At 41.0% G+C, this 13,196-nt stretch overlaps 1 long non-coding RNA gene across 1 annotated transcript; it reads right to left on the bottom strand.

Annotated features, from left to right (window-relative positions):
* Positions 1–946: 946 nt before the first annotated feature.
* Positions 947–10,308, bottom strand: LOC118945755. The gene is made up of 3 exons (XR_005040848.1): positions 9,200–10,308; positions 5,844–5,913; positions 947–1,698 (listed from the first exon to the last, which is right to left on the bottom strand). It is a non-coding gene; the product is annotated as an uncharacterized LOC118945755 (long non-coding RNA).
* Between the last annotated feature and the right edge of the window lie 2,888 nt (positions 10,309–13,196).

Genomic DNA, 13,196 nt, shown 5'->3' on the forward strand with positions numbered 1-13,196 from the left:
TTTCGCAAGGCATTGTATTTATTACTTTCCAAATAAACATGACATTTCCATGGAAATACATGGGTAGCCATGAGAAAGACTATGGGGGAGCAATCGGGTGATGTAGGCTTGTACACGATCGCCCAACCTTACACACACACTCTGTGTGGTTACCGTAGGCTAACGTATGTCAATAGTTTTAGGAACAGCAGTAACATCAGGCAGGATTTAGGCTACCAACTGCCTAGCCAGTTGTAACTCAATCTTGGATGCAATGATCACGTTCCCGCACTGACTGACTGTGTGGAGGCTGATTGATTTAACGTTACGTTTGCCTACATGATACACTAGTAAAGTAATAAAATATATAGCTGCCGGCTATATTAGCCACAACATAGCTTTCTTTGTGCAGCTTCAAATGTCGAACAGAGTTGGAAATTGTTGCGCCTCCGTCAGTAATTTTCTTTCTGCATGTTTTTCAAGTTGCAATCTGTTTTTTGTTGATACAGCGTTTTCTTTATATCCGAAAATAATAATTTTGAGTATCATCTTTCCAAGGGCTCCATCTGAATTCACCCGCCGACGTTCCTCTGCACTGCCACGCACAACCTTTTCTCAGCTGGCACAATTTGATTGGCTGCTGTCCGATTCAAACTGTAATCCGTTAAATGAAGAGTTGATGAGCTGCACACTTTTTTGATAGCATCATTTTTAATATTTGGGCTTGGGGAGGGTATCAAGTCAGGTCGAGTCATAAGGCTCAAGTCCAATTCAAGTCATTAGTCATTGGTGTTAAAGTCAAAGTCGAGTTGCAAGTCATCATATTTGTGACTCGAGTCCAAGTCAATGGACTCGAGTCCACATCTCTGGTAGACAGAATGTGCTCTTTGGTAAAAGGGGTAAATTGGTTATCAAAAAGAAAGGAGGACCAGGGGACTCTTCATATAATTAATTAAAATTCCTTTATTTGTATAGCATGTTCAGTGGAAACAAAGTTTTTTAAAAATCTGTTGAGTTTCGGCTGCATGGCCTTTGTATTATAATTTCTTTGTACTCCTCTCCTCTTTTGAACAACTTTTTCCAATCAGCACTAATTGAAGAGGGAGTGGTTACAAAAAGGATTGGACACACCTAGTAAGCAATACTATACACATTAAAAAGTGAAATACTGTAGATTCAACTCCAAGCTAGAAGCATCAGAATGCCTAGAAAGGTAGTTCTAACCTTAAATATGACTGGGCAAAGTGCCAAGAATAGGAAAGCAATCTATTTCATAGTACACTAGAACACAGCGAACATGGACAATAACAGTTTAAACATAGCTGAGGGCAATAGAGCAAAATGTCCACTAGATGACAGTAAATGGACCTATCACGACCCTACAGGAAAGATGAGAAATTCATATCTTCATTTAAACCAGGGTACTTAGTGGCCTGTAGTTTGTAAATCCAAAAACGTTCCCTTTGGTTCAGCTGTTAAAGACGGTCCCCTTTTCTAATTGAGGCCAGAACATGATCAATACCCATAGCTTGTAGGGAGGCAGGGTTGCCATGGTGTAGGGACTTGTAGTGTCTTGCCATGGTGTAGGGACTTGTAGTGCCTTGCCATGGGGTAGTCTTCATTGCCTACGTACTGGCGTACTTGTGTTCCGCTAAGTGGTCTTGAAGGCGTCTCTTTGTCTGTCCAATGTAGAACACGTTGCACTGTGGTCATTCCAATCTATAGATGACATGAGTGGTTTTACAGTTAATGAAATGCTTGACGTAATACTCCATTTTAGAAGCTGTGTCAACAAAATACTTCTTCTGTGCAATATTACTGCAATGGTTGCATTTAGAAGAACCCCTGGGTTTGTCATCTAGCCACGTTTTTTGAGTCACCAGTAAGATAACTGAGGACTAATTTGTCATTTAGGGTAGGACATCTCGTAAAGCTTATGACTGACTGGTGGTTCTGGGAAGACTTGGCGTAGTAGCATATTGCTTTGGATGATTCCCCAATTATTTAAAAATATTATTTTAATGTTCTCTGCTTCAGTACTGTATTTTGTAACAAAATACACTCTGATGTATCACGAGGCACTCCTCTTCGCTACAAGTTCTCTCTGTCATGTTGTCTGGCCCTTATAACTGCATCTTTCAGGACCTGAGCGCTGTATCCCCGATTTCAAGAAGTTATTCTGCAATTCAGCAGATTTGACACTGTAGACTGTTTCCTGATCCAAATTCTGCGGACTCTTTGGAATTGGCCATATGGAATATTCTCCTTTAGCCTTTTGGGGGTGAAAGCTGTCTGCCCTCCAGAATGGTATTCCTATCTGTAGGCTTTCTAAAGATTGATGTGTGCAAACAACATTTGGCATTTTTACTGATGTCAAAGTCCAAAAAATGATTGTTATCCTTGCTGTACTCCATAGTTGGTTTGATGTTAGGGTTAATGCTGTTAAGGTATTGGTGGAAGGAAATAAGTTCATCTTCTGAGCCGGACCAAAACAGGCAAACATCATCAATATAGCGTCCCCACCATACAATCCGGTCAAAGAAATGGTTATTAGAAGGATCCAAAATGAAGTCATTTTCCCATTTACCCAAGTACAAACCAGGGTAGGAAGGGCTGTAGCTCCCATGGCACATCCTTTGACCTGTTTAAAGATGTTATGATTAAGAATCCATTCAGTCAGTGAGACGATGAATTCTGTAGGAGGCATCTCAGTCTCAGGCCGGTTACTCAAGAAATGGTCCATAGCTGCCAAACCTTGTTCATGCTCAGTGGTGGTGTATAGAGACTCCACATCCATGGTGACTAAAAAGGAAGCTGTACCTATATTGTTAAATTCCTTAATTTTGTTAAACACATCTGTAGTATCTTGAAGATGGGCTGGGAGTGACGTCAGAAAAGGCTTAATAAAGTAATCAATGTACTTAGAGATGGGTTCTGTCCGACCTTCATTACCACTAATGACTGGTCTTACCACTAATGACTGGTCTTACCACTAATGACTGGTCTTACCACTAATGACTGGTCTTACCACTAATGACTGGTCTTACCACTAATGACTGGTCTTACCACTAATGACTGGTCTTACCACTAATGACTGGTCTGCCTGCTAATGACTGGTCTGTCTGCTAATGACTGGTCTGTCTGCTAATGACTGGTCTGTCTGCTAATGACTGGTCTGCCTGCTAATGACTGGTCTTACCACTAATGACTGGTCTTACCGCTAATGACTGGTCTTACCGCTAATGACTGGTCTTAACACTAATGACTGGTCTTACCACTAATGACTGGTCTTACCACTAATGACTGGTCTTACCACTAATGACTGGTCTGTCTGCTAATGACTGGTCTTACCACTAATGACTGGTCTGTCTGCTAATGACTGGTCTGTCTGCTAATGACTGGTCTTACCGCTAATGACTGGTCTGTCTGCTAATGACTGGTCTGTCTGCTAATGACTGGTCTGTCTGCTAATGACTGGTCTGTCTGCTAATGACTGGCCTGTCTGCTAATGACTGGTCTTACCGCTAATGACTGGTCTGTCTGCTAATGACTGGTCTGTCTGCTAATGACTGGTCTTACCGCTAATGACTGGTCTGTCTGCTAATGACTGGTCTTACCACTAATGACTGGTCTTACCACTAATGACTGGTCTGCCTGGGGGGTTTCAAGATTCTTGTGGACTTTTGGAAGAAGATAAAAAGAAATCAGACTCAGACTGCCATTGAAAAGACATTTGAACTCAATGTCTGAAATGTAGCCATTCTCCTTAGCTTCTGTGAGGATCCCTTTCAATGCAGTTTTTAGGTCCTCTGTAGGGTTGAAGGTAAGAGATTGGTGGAAATCTTATTGACGGTAGGCTTCTGTCACATATTTGTCTTTACTCCACACTACTGTAGTGAGTCCACCACCACCTTTTGTCTGATTTATTTTTTTTAACCACAATTGTCCATTTGTGGACAATGATTGAATTACATCCCTCTCTATCTTAGAAAGACTACGTTGTGTTTGGTTAGAGTCAATTTTACCCTTAAACAGATTCTCCACATCAACATTCACCTGCTTGAAAAATGTATTTAGTGTGGCATTCTGGACGATGGGACAAAAGGTGAACTTCGGCATAAAAGGTGTTTTTGAGGGCACAGAAACTGCCTGACCAGAGACACTGGTGTCTGTAGTTGGAGAGATGTTTTTCTTGTACTAGGCCTTCAGATGAAGATCTCTGAAGAATTTGTTCTTAACTGACTTGCCTAGTTAAATAAAGGTTAAATCATAAAAAATAAAAACAATTATCCCCCGATTGCTCATTTGGCCGGGCGGCCAGCTCTAGGAAGAGTCTTGGTGGTTCCAAACTTCTCCATTTAAGAATGATGCAGGCCACTGTGTTCTTGGGAATCTTCAATGCTGCAGAAATGTTTTTGTACCCTTCTCCAGATCTGTGCCTCAACACAATCCTGTCTCGGATCTCTACGGACAATTCCTTCAACCTCATGGCTTGTTTTTTTTCTCTGACATGCACTGTCAACTGTGGGACCTTCTATAGACAGGTGTGTGTGCCTTTCCAAATCATGTCCAATCAATTGAATTTACCACAGGTGGACTCCAGTCAAGTTGTAGAAACATCTCAAGGGTGATCAATGGAAACAGGATGTACCTGAGCTCAATTTCAAGTCTCATAGCAAAGGGCCTGAATACTTCTGTAAATAAGATATTTCAGTTTTATATAAGGCTGTAATGTAAGAAAATGTGGAAAAGTCAAGGGGTCTAAATACTTTCCCAATGCACTGTATCTAAATCTTTAGTTACCTCAGAGGAGTCAACATTTACATCTCACTCACATCTTCACTGAGGGACATGAGACAATTCATCGTCAGTACAGTTACAGTTGAAGTCGGAAGTTTACAGAAACTTAGGAGTCATGACTTTGGAGTCATTAAAACTCGTTTTTCAAACACTCCACAAATTTCTTGTTAACTAGTTTTGGCAAGTCGGTTAGGACATCTACTTTGTGCATGACACAAATCATTTTTCAAACAATTGTTTACAGACAGATTATTTCACAGCTGTTTAAAGGCACAGTCAATTTAGCGTATGTAAACTTCCGACCCACTTGGAATGTGATGAAAGAAAAAAATCTGAAATAATTATTCTGACATTTCACATTCTTAAAATAAAGTGGTGATCCTAACTGACCCAAGACAGGGAATTTTTACTTGGATTAAATGTCAGGAATTGTGAAAAACTGAGTTTAAATGTATTTGGCTAAGGTGTATGTAAACTTCTGACTTCAACTGTACGTACGATTTTCCACAGGTGGGTTCCCTGGGTAGAAATCGCAATGAACCACATTGCAAGTTGGATTTATGTTGTTGTAAAGTTGAATTCAATGTTGTGAGTCACACATTGTAACCATTTGGGGAGTACAGTCAGTTCAGTCCAATATGAAAGGTTGTTATGAAATATAATCAAGAGAAACAAATAGAGAAAAGGTCCTTTCATTATTCTCTGTGAGATGGGCTTGTTGCTCAGCCTACAGCCGTCTAACTGATTCCCCAAAGCACTGTTTAGAAATGCGGTCTTGGTAATTTGGAGAGTGGGCGTCATCACTGCTTGTTAGTTGAACCAGTAATTGGAGTCTGTGCTGGCAATTGGTGGGAGGTGGGGGGCGGGAGCAGTGGTACGCTGTGGTCCTCTAAGGGGCTATAGATTTGGAACAGTGTTGTACAGAAAGCATACCATTATCATAATGCTTGTCCAGGACTGACACCCTTCCTTTTCTTTGTCATCAGTCCATACGACAAACTCATTTTTTAGGTAACGTTTTCATTGTCTCATTTCAATGTTATGTATTATGATAATCTACTCACCATTCTACACCACCAGTTGCTTCCTCAGTTAGTGTTTTTTTCAGTTGTTTCTTGGAAAATAAACCACCTCCTACCGAGAAGACACATATCACACAGTCATTTACTTGTCAACTGTAGGCCTACTACAGCTATCATGCTTCCTTCAGGATGAATATTTAATCAGTGGATAAATCCCATTAAATATGAGCTCTTTCTCATTAATGTGTCAGGTGGACCATAAACCAACTCCTACAAACCATCTAATTAGCGTGCCAAACACACAGATACATACCTCCAATGGAGTTAGAGGGAGTCCATAATTTTGGGGGGGATGTTGTTCAGTGTTAACTGATGTATGCAAAAAGCATACATTCCCCCAATGTGTCACACTGTTACTAAGTGCTCGGCCAGCTATTATGTAAGGAGGCTTGATTTTAGGATAGTTGCATGTTTGAAAATGAATTAGGCCGACCTATCTATTCTTGATCATAAGAACTACTGGTGTTCAGTGTTCCAATGTCAATACTATGTCCCTTTTGTGCTCTGTGGCTCCTCGTGGCTATCAAATTCTCTCAAACATATGTAATTATAGCCAACATCTCTGTGCCTGAAGATATTTCATGATTTAAAAACAGTAACTTGACATTCACATAATTTCTTGTGTCCCAACATAACTGTGGCAAGTCATGACAGATGCTTCTGCTCTTGGATCTGTGACATACTGACCTATTCCTGTGTGGTTCCTCTGCTGCTTTGAGTTGACTAACTTTGAGACTCATTTGTTCTCCAATGATTAACAAAGCATTGGACAATGGACATACAGCTTAAAGTTAAACCACAGACTACTGTGGATGAAGTAGATATTTATTTTTAGATAATATATTTTTTATATTGCACATGGAAACAGGAAGACGTTGGGGAAGTTGGTTCGATTTTTAGGTGATAACTCATTAGTGGTGAGTGCAAAAAGGCGCTCGGATCAGGTGCTGCAGTAAAAATGTGGGCGATTGTAAGCTCAAATGCATTGCATGGCCGAAACAGGCAGACTGAGCGCTCGCACATGCTCATTCAATTGAATCTCTAGCATCGCAAAATTCTCTCCAACTTGAAAGTTGATGGTAGGCATACACAGGTGAGTTAGCCATGAAGATAAAGTAGGCTATTTGGCAGCCTTCCACTAGAACATGGCTAACATTTTGAATATAAATTAATGCTGCAAAATGTAACTTTTTGAGTGATCTGACCAAATTCACATAGAAATTTGAGTTATACATCTCATTCTCATAGAAAGCAAGTCTAAGAAGTGGTAGATCTTTTCTATGTGAGTTATTTCTATGCTTCCCCTTCTTTAGTTTAGAGTTTGCGGTTTTGTACACAATACAATATTTTTGGTTATGGAAAATATATTTCACAGCGGTTTAGATGGTACAATGATTCTCTACACTATACATTTCTTGTTTTGTCACAAACTGAAATTAAGGGTAATATTAGAATTTTTGCAACCAAGAAATGGCAGAGCGATTTCTGCATTTTACACCTTTAAATGAAACATACCATAAGAGATACAATGGCAATGGAGTCCTTTATATACAGAGTCAGATTAACTTGTGGGTACCATTTTTATGTCTCTGTGTCCATATGAAGGAAGTTAGGGGTAGTTTCTCAAGCCAATGCTTCAAGTCATTGAGCTACAGCTAGTTAGTGTTTTTTTAAATATATATACATTTGCCAACAGTTCTAAAAAAGAGTTTCTGCTTTGTCGTTATGGGGTTTTGTGTGTAGATTGAGGGAAAAAAATTATTTAATACGTTTTAGAATAAGGCTTTAATCTAACAAAATGTGAAACAAGTTAAAGGATCTGAATATTCCCTATGTCACTGTATATACAAAAATATGTGGACAACCCTTCAAATTAGTGGATTTGGCAGCCACACCCGTTGCTGACAAGTGTATAAAATCACGCACACAGCCATGCAATCTCCATAGACAAACATTGGCAGTAGAATGGCCTTACTGAAGAGCTCAGTGACTTTCAACGTGGCACTGTCATAGGATGCCACCTTTTCAACAAGTCAGTTTGTCAAATTTCTGCCCTGCTAGAGATGCCCCGGTCAACTGTAAGTGCTGTTATTGTGAAGTGGAAACGTCTAGGAGCAGCAACGACTCAGCTGCAAAGTGGAAGGCCACACAAGCTCACAGAACTGGACCTCCGTGTGCTGAAGCATGTAGTGTGTAAAAATAATCTGTCCTCGGTTGCAACACTTACTACCGAGTTCCAATCTGCCTCCGGAAGCAACGTCAGCACAATAACTGTTAGTCGAGAGCTTCATGAAATGGGTTTCCATGGCTGAGCAGCCGCACACAAGCCTAAGATCACCATGTGCAATACCAAGCGTCGGCTGGAGTGGTGTAAAGCTCGCTGCCATTGGACTCTGGAGCAGTGGAAACGCGTTCTCTGGAGTGATGAATCACACTTCATCTGGCAGTCCAACGGACGAATCTGGGTTTGGTGGATGCCAGGAGAATGCTACCTGCCCCAATGCATAGTGCCAACGGTAAAGTTTGGTGGAGGAGGAATAATGGTATAGGGCTGTTTTTCAAGGTACAGGCTAGGCCCCTTAGTTCCAGTGAAGGGGGAAATCTTAAAACTACAGCATACAATTACATTCAATTCTGTGCTTCCAACTTTCTGGCAACAGTTTGAGAAAGTACCTTTCCTGTTTCAGCATTACATTGCCCCCGTGCACAAAGCAAGTTCCATACAGAAATAATTTGTCAAGATCGGTGGGAAGAACTTGACTGGTCTACACAGAGCCCTGACCGCAACGCCATCGAACACCTTTGGGATGAATTGGAACGCCGACTGCGAGCCAGGCCTAATCGCCAACATCAGTGCCCAACCTCACTAATGCTCTTGTGGCTGAATGGAAGCAAGTCCCCACAGCAATGTTGCAACATCTAGTGGATAGCCTTCCCAGAAGAGTGGAGGCTGTTATGGAATCAAAGGAGGGACCAACTCCATATTAATGCCCAGGATTTTGCATTGAGATGTTTGATGAGCGGGTGTCCACATACCTTCGGCCATGTAGTGTACCTTCATCAATAGGAGCTAAAGGTAGTTAGCACTAGTAATGGGTTAGCCTACTACTAAGCATACAGTAGGTCTATGTTTAGATACTTGTTTTGTCTTTTATTTACAGTTGAAGACTACTGAGGGGTATATTGATGTCTAAGCACTGTGGGAGGTGTTTTCTTTTCTAGTGAGTTATGGATGTTGTTTGTTGAGTGCCTGGTTGAGTGGGGTTACAATTGTGAGTCTTGGGAATGACCTGATGCCTTTTTTTGTGGGCACAACCATTTCTAAATTTTTATCCTACCCTTTAAAACTATTAATGTTTTTCTGGTTGGGGAAAAATCTCTTCATGGTATGGGGAGAGGGTTGCCACAATATCACCACACGGTCCTGATGAAACTCTGAGAAGTTGGGAGAAAAGAGAGAATTAGAGGAGGGAAAAGGTTACTGTTGCAGAGCATGTCATTATTGTCAGAGTAAGGATAGGTCATGATTCATTGTGGATGGCCAAAGAATGTGCACGAGTTCTGATGCCAACTCAGCCAGCAGAAGTCCAGATCAGACCTGCTGAAGCTAGAATTCAAAAAGTCATGGAACATTTACTACAGTATTATTACTCCAGGATAGACACTTAAAACATCATGTACATGAGTTGTTTTCACTTTGTTACCCTGAAAGAGCTTTCACCAGCCTTTCCCCATTAGAAGTTAGATATTACATTATGACAATATTCCGAATGACTGGTTTAATTGCAGAGTACCACTATGGTTTAGTTGTTGTGGTTTTGAATATGTTTGAATAATTACAGCTTTTGCTACTTTTCAAGCCTGAAATATAATTTGAAAACAATATGAGTCTGTTTCAGCCAATTGTCCCCAAGAAGGTTGGTGAAATGTCATCCTCGTCTGAGGTTTGCGCTTTTTCTATGGTCATCCTTGCTCTTAAAGTCAGAGTAAGCATGTGGTTAGTTTAGACAGTGGTTTATGGAGACCTTCTGTTTTCTACTGGGTAGATGCTAACTGAAGTGTCGGACCCAATGTCATGCTCTGAGCCACTGTGGTTGGACTGATGCCATTGCCTCGTTTATGATCACTTGTATTTTTCATCACAACAATTAGGGTTGTCAAAAACACAGTGATAGTTGAAGAATTTCAGTTTTAGATTATGAGAAGGAAGTCTACATTTTCCAGCACTGTGAAAGTAGTCGTTACAGTCTTCTGTCTACATTCCAATGATCTTTTAGATCTACAGTGCATTCAGAAAGTATTAAGACCACATTTTGTTACATTACAGCCTTATTCTAAAATGGGTTTAATGTTTTTTTCCCCTCGTCAATCTACACACAAATGCCCCATAAAGACAATGCAAAAAAAATGTATAAAAAATAAATAAAATAATCACATTAGTATTCAGCCTTTACTTTGTACTTTGTTAAAGCACCTTTGGCTGCGATTACAGCCCTGAGTCTTCTTGGGTATAATGCTACAAGCTTGAAACACACACCTGTATTTGGGGAGTTTCTACCATTCTTCTCTGCAGATCATCTCAAGCTCTGTCAGGTTGGATGGGGAGAGTTGCTACACAGCTATTTTCAGGTCTCTCCAAAGATGTTTGATTGGATTCAAGTCCGGGCTCTGGCTGAGCCACCCAAGGACATTCACAGACTTGTCCCGAAGCCCCTCCTGCATTGTCTTGGCTGTGTGCTTAGGGTCATTGTCCTGTTAGAAGGTGAACCTTCACCCCAGTCTGAGGTCCTGAGCACTCTGGAGCAGGTTTTCATCAAGGATCTCTCTGTACTTTGCTACATTCATCTTTCCCTTGATCCTGACTAGTCTCCCTGCCGCTAAAAGCATCCCCACAGCATGACGCTGCCACCACCATGCTTCAATGTAGGGATGGTGCCAGGTTTCCTCCAGACGTGACGCTTGGCATTCAGGCCAAAGAGTTCAATCTTGGTTTCATCAGACCAGAGAATCTTGTTTCTCATGGTCTGAGAGTCCTTTAGGTGCCCTTTGGCAAACTCCAAGTGGGCTGTCATGTGCCTTTTACTGGGGAGTGGCTTCCTTCTGGCCACTCTACCAAAAAGGCCTGATTGGTGGAGTGCTGCAGAGATGGTTGTCCTTCTGGAAGGTTCTTCCATCTCCACAGAAGAACTCTGGAGCTCTGTCAGAGTGACTATCGGGTTCTTGGTCACCTTATGACCAAGGCCTTCCTCCCCCGATTGCTCAGTTTGGCCCTGCGGCCAGCTCTAGGAAGTCTTGGCTGTTCCAAACTTCTCCCATTTAGAATGATGGAGGTCACCGTGTTTTTGGGAAATTGTTTTTGTACCCTTCCCCAGATCTGTGCCTTGACACAATCCTATCTCATTTCTACGGACAATTTCTTCAACCTCATGGCTTGGTTTTTGCTCTGACATGCACTGTCAACTGTGGGACAGGTGTGTGCCTTTCCAAATCATGTCCAATCAATTGAATTTACCACAGGTGGACTCCAATAAAATTGTAGAAAACATCTCAAGGATGATCAATGGAGACAGGATGCACCTGAGCTCAATTTTGAGTCTCATAGGAAAGGGTCTGAATACTTATGAAAATAAGGTATTTCTGTTTTTTCTTCTAATAAATGTGCAATTTTTTTTTTCTTTTTTCGTTTGTCATTATGGGGCATTGTGTATAGATTGATGAGGGGGGGGGGGATTATTTAATCCATTTAAGAATAAGGCTGTAATGTAACAACATGTGGAAAAAGGGAAGGGGTCTAAATGCTTTCAGAATGCACGGTATATATTTCATAATGGATATGTTAGGCCTATGTGTTCTTGATAAAAAAAACTTTTTTTTTTGCCACAATTTTAAAAACATACAACAACATATTCTTTGGCCTTTGATATCTTTGACCACAGAAACAGTTGGGAGAGAAACAATAACAAGACAAAAAGAGTATTCTACATCTGTTCTATGCACATTCAGCATTTATGTGGTCAAACCATATGTCATTGGGTCAACGGCTGGTTACCCCAAGACCGGGGGATGTGGAGGATTTGTGCAACAGACATTTTAATTACCACACTCTTTGAAAGAAAAGTCCAAAGCCATTGCAGAATGCCTGCTGACTACACTCCGATGAAAACATGTAACAGGGCAGGGAGGTGTGTGTTACCTGGTCAGGGCAGGGAGGTGTGTGTTACCTGGTCAGGGCAGGGAGGTGTGAGTTACCTGGTCAGGGCAGGGAGGTGTGAGTTACCTGGTCAGGGCAGGGAGGTGTGTGTTACCTGGTCAGGGCAGGGAGGTGCGTGTTACCTGGTCAGGGTGTGTGTGTGTGTGTCTTAGGAGAAAAACCACTCAGAACAGATGCCCCTCAAAGCCATAGAGCAAGGGGCTTGCAACATTTAAAGCACAGACTCTTGCTTATAACTTTGAGATAATTGTTTTTTGGGATGGGGTCGTTTGAACACAGGTCGTTTCTGTTCAATAAAGGGTCATTTCCATGTAAAATGACCCATGAGTGCCAACATTTGATGTCAAATTGGGTGTCAATTTTTCCATCAGAACAGCCTCAATTCGTTGGGTCATGGACTCTACAAGGTGTCGAAAGCATTCCACAGGGATGCTGGCCCATGTTGACTCCAATGCTTACCATGTTTTCAGATCTTAAGTTTCTTGACAATTTCTCACATGGAATAGCCTTAATTTCTCAAAACAAGAATAGACTGACGAGTTTCAGAAGAAAATTATTTGTTTCTGGCCATTTTGAGCCTGTAATCAAACCCACAAATGCTGATGCTCCAGATACTCAACTAGTCAGTTTATTACTTATTTAATCAGAACAACAGTTTTCAGCTGTGCTAACATAATTACAAAAGGGTTTTCTAATGATCAACTAGCCTTTTAAAATGATGAACTTGGATTAGCTAACACAACGTGCCATTGGAACACAGGAGTGATGGTTGCTGATAATGGTCTTCTGTACGTCTATGTAGATATTCCATAAAAAAATCTGCCGTTTCCAGCTATAATTGTCATTTACAACATTAACAATGTCTACACTGTATTTATGATCAATTTGATGTTATTTTAATGGACAACAAAATGTGTTTTCCTTTAAAAAACAAGGACATTTCTAAGTGACCTCAAACTTTTTTGAACGGTAGTGTATGTTTCATAAGTTTGGACAGCACAGTACAGTAGAGTGGAGCAACTATACTGTACTGTACTGTACTGAACTCTACTGTACTGAACTATACTTTACTTGACTATACTGTGCTGTACTGAACTCTGTATTGTACTGAACTATACTCTACT

Source organism: Oncorhynchus mykiss, chromosome 30 (genome assembly GCF_013265735.2).
Source record: "Oncorhynchus mykiss isolate Arlee chromosome 30, USDA_OmykA_1.1, whole genome shotgun sequence".
Classification (NCBI taxonomy): domain Eukaryota; kingdom Metazoa; phylum Chordata; class Actinopteri; order Salmoniformes; family Salmonidae; genus Oncorhynchus; species Oncorhynchus mykiss.